This window comes from Tiliqua scincoides, chromosome 3 (genome assembly GCF_035046505.1).
Source record: "Tiliqua scincoides isolate rTilSci1 chromosome 3, rTilSci1.hap2, whole genome shotgun sequence".
Lineage (NCBI taxonomy): Eukaryota > Metazoa > Chordata > Lepidosauria > Squamata > Scincidae > Tiliqua > Tiliqua scincoides.
Genome location: NC_089823.1, coordinates 13,338,462 through 13,342,748, shown reverse-complemented (window position 1 = coordinate 13,342,748; position 4,287 = coordinate 13,338,462). Strand labels below are relative to the sequence as shown.

The 4,287-nt window shown below is 46.9% G+C and overlaps 1 pseudogene; it reads right to left on the bottom strand.

Annotated features, from left to right (window-relative positions):
- Positions 1-1,982: 1,982 nt before the first annotated feature.
- LOC136646735 (5S ribosomal RNA) lies at positions 1,983-2,099 on the bottom strand (annotated as a pseudogene).
- Positions 2,100-4,287: the final 2,188 nt, after the last annotated feature.

The following is a 4,287-nucleotide window of genomic DNA, read 5'->3' as shown; positions in this document are numbered from 1 at the left end:
ACTGTATACAAGGACCAGGGCTGGCTCACTCTTGAGGCAGGGTGAAGCAGCAGACTGGCTGGGAGTGTCCTCTGTATATCCCCCACCTCCTCTGGCTGGCTACTGCTCACCCCATTCAGCCAGGAGAACCAGTGAGTAGCAGGCCAAGGAAGGAAGCTGGGTCAAAATATTTCTCAGTCTGGTTCATGGGAGAGGGGGAGAGAGTTTGGGGCCAGGTCTTGTCATGCTCTGAATGTCAGGGGCAGAGAATGTCATGAGGAGGAGGATAGTCCAGGCTCAGTGCTTTAAACAGGGGAATGTTTGAGCCAGGCCTGACAAGGATCCCTGCCTGTTTTAGCTCTTGGGATTTTGTGGCTTTGTTGCTTGAGTTGGAAGGGAAAGATCTATCAGAAGATGTAACTTTCTTTGAAATTGCTGAAAAGCCTCATATTCATTCATTCATTCAATGGTACAATTTCATGACTGGTCTATTTAAAGGGGGGATCAGTAGCATAGCTAGAGGGGGCAAAATGGTAAGCACTGCGGGTTCCGCAACATGCTGTATAAGTGGTCCCTCCCACTTGCTGTTGGAGCCATTCAAGCTGTGATGGCAACACGCAGATGCTCAACGAACCAAATGGGTCATACATGTTGTAGTCACTGCCTGGAATGGCCAACAGTGAGTGGGAAGAGATGCTTACAATGTGCCTGTAGTATTTAATGCTTTCCCCCCCCCTCTAGTTACACTACTGGGGGGAATTCTGCAATATTTTTTCTTCTACAACTTAATAGCAGACTTGAGAAGTTTGCTTTTCGGTGAACAAAATTCAAGATTAAAATCCCTTGATTTCCCTTCTCAGTTGCATAAGGTCCACTTGTTTTGATGAACCTAGTGGCTTCTGTGGAACCCAAAGGAGATATGCTCTCTAAAACAGAAACCCCATTAATAGGATCAACAATTAAACAAAATGCATTGACTTTCATCTGAGAGATTTAACTCTTAGGTCTGAGTGGAGTGACTCACTGAAGAATGCGAGGGATTAATGATCGCCAAGCACTTTTTAACAATGCTCTTAATCACAAAGGACTTTATTATTTCTAACTGGGCTTTCTACAAAAAGTCAATATGTTGCCAGCATGAACTGCCAGAGAAATAGCCACATGTAGGGAAAATAATTTATTCATAGTACTGTCCATAAAGGTTTAATCAGGGTCGTGGTGGGAAAGCTGACGTGGTTCTCCATAAGCATTCCTCCCCTATATAGTTCATTTTCATCCTACATGCACTCAAAAAAAAAAAAAAAAGTAGCCTTCTTTTCCTTGGAAGATAAGAACATGAAATTTTGTAGAGGAAAATGGAACAAACGACTTGCTTCCATAGAGCTAAAAAGCATCTAGAGCAGGGTTTCTTAACCAGTGGTAGTCGTACCACTAGTAGTACTTGATGTGTGTTGAGTGGTACTCACGGGACCCCAAGACCCCCACAGCAGGGCCTAGGAGCGGGGGGCAAAGGGGGTAATTTGTACCTGGGCCCAGGGTCAGAAAGGGGGCCCAGGAGCCAAAGGAGGGGGCCAAGACATTTCCTGGGATTTGAAATTTTCCTGCTCACCTGAACTCACTGCCTGCACATGATGCTCGGACACAACCATGTGCATGCAGTGTTAACTGCTGCTGCAAGCCATACACACTGGGCTCAGGAATGCATCCATGACCCTCCTGAACACAGTGTCAAATCTGGGAGGAAAACTGGCTTGCTATAGTAGCTCTTTGGCTTGTGGATTCCATCACCATGAAGGAGCGCATAGAAGCTCAGGGACCCAGGTGCGGGGCTACAGCTGCAGCAGCAGCATTTTGATCTGTTCTAGTGTGAGCCTAAACACAATGATGCTAATTTTCTGCAATGGATTTTCCATATTTCAAAGATTTTAGAGAGACTTAGGAGTGTGTTTGGTTTTCCATATTACTTTGGTTGGCAACCTTCAGTCTCGAAAGACTATGGTATAAGCCTACAGCACCCGGTATTCCCAAGCGGTCTCCCATCCAAGTACTAACCAGGCCTGACCCTGCTTAGCTTCCGAGATCAGATGAGATTGGGCATGTGCAGGGTAACAGTTTTAACTAGCTGCGAATGCTGCTTGATTGGGTAGACCTGGGCTCTGCATCAAGAAGCCTGGTAGGCCTGGGCTCCAAAGACTATTGTGGCTGTCAGCACCCTCCCCCGCCTTATTTTTGCCCCCCATTCTACCTGCCCCATTGCCCCCTCCCCCTTCGGGAAGGGGCGTAGAAGAAACTTTGTACCCCCTGACAAAATTCCTCTCGCAGGCCCTGCCCCACAGCCTGACAGTGAGTCCAGCAATGCAATACAAGAAGCAGCAATAGAAGGCTTGGCTCAGTGGGCAGAGCTCCGGTCTGTGCTTTTCGCATGCTCAGAAAAGCCCTCCTGTCCATCGTGAGCCTCACACTGGTGTTTGTTGCATGGCACCTGGCCTCCCAATCTAGAAGTAACTGGTAATGACATCATTGCCAGTTAGTTCTGGTGGTACTACCATTAGGTGGGTGGTACATCCAATAGGTGGATGCAAAGTGGTGCCACAAGGGACAAACATTGAGCAATGCTGATCTAGGGTGAGACCTAGTTTGAACTTCTAGTACTGACTTGAAATCTGCCATTGGTGATCGTTCTCTATGGTTGCAAATAGAGGTGTCACTCTGCCCCACGTTTCCACTGTGCATGTCTTATTTAATTAGCCTTGGCAATGAGAGCTTTCAATTTAGTACAGTATCAGGAATCCTAACAAGCACTCCTGGTATTGGAACCCCCCAGGTTGATTCACAGTGCTGAAAACCTAACTCCGAATATACGTATGTTTCTACACGGACCTTACTGAGTGTTAAAATAATAATTATGATGCTTTGTCTTTTAAATGGATGATTTACAGTTATATTTGGTACCTGCAGATCCCCATCTTCTCTCTTCCCTGCTTCTGTGACCTCTTGGATGACTTCTCACTTTTACAGATAAATCACTCCAAAAATTACAGTGCAAACCTATTCATGACTACTCAGAAATGAGCCTTAGTGATGCAGCCTCCACTGTATCCTAAAGAGGTGTTCCATCATGTTCAGGCCTTTTCAGGGGTAAGGTCCAGCAGCCACCATGGTTCAACTCATACCTGTGCCAGCTCTGTAGTTGCGTTGACCTGTGTTGGTGGATCACGCCCTGTGCCACCCACTGCTGAACCCACCACCTTCCCAGGCTCAATCCACCCTCCTCCCTGCCCCTGTCGTCCCTTCCCCCATTCTGCTCACCCCTTTCCCCATCCTGCCCTGCCCCCACCCAATCCCACCTCTCCCTACTGCAAAGCAGTCACCACCTATGCAACATCTGCTCCACCAGTAGTAGGACCAGATAGGACTGAACTGTGAGTTTCTTATTATTTATACCTTTTAGTTTCTTCTTTGGTTCTTTCTGTAAAAGAGACTCTCCCGTTTCTTCTGCTAAACAAGCCAGGAACCTGGGTGTGATTTGTCTTCTGCACCCTACAGTGGGCCCTCGGTATCCAGGGGTATCTGTTCCAGGTGCCTCCCCACCCCGTGGATATGGAAATCCATGGATAATTAAATCTTCACAGGGGGCTGGTACAGCTCTGTAATAACTTACTTGGGGGTCTCGCCCAGGACTCCGGAGAGCACACATGGCCTCCTGGCCTCCTCAGAAGGCCTCCCAGAGGAGACCAGATGTCACTTCCGGTCGCATCTGGGTGCTGTTCTGACACACAGGGAGACTACGCACTTTTGGTCATGTTCAGGAGGTCTTCTGGGGCCCTCCAACCACTGGCTCAGTATCCGCAGATGTGTAAATCCACGAATGCCAAGCCCACTTGCTTATTAAGATGATCACTCTTCTCTTTGTCTTTTTGCACTCACTTGCCTTATCCTATTTCATTTTAAAACCTTATGTTTTACTTTTAACTGTTTGTGTGCTGGTGCTGGTACTCATCTTTCTTCTATTTGTCTTCATACTCCTAGAATCTTGTGTTCCTCTGGTATCAAACTTTTAGTAACTAACCATTCTTTTTGGTGACAACTGTTTTTTGAATCTCCTTGCTCCCACTTATTTCAATACACCACTCCCTGCCTCACCCTGGTTCACAGAACACTAGAACCAGGGGGCATCCACTAAAATTAAATGATGGGAGAGTTAGGATAGTCAAAAGAAAATATTTATTTACCCAGCGTGTAGTTAGCCTGTGGAACTCCTTACCACAGGAAGTGGTGATGGCATCTTGCCTGGATGCCTTTAAGAGG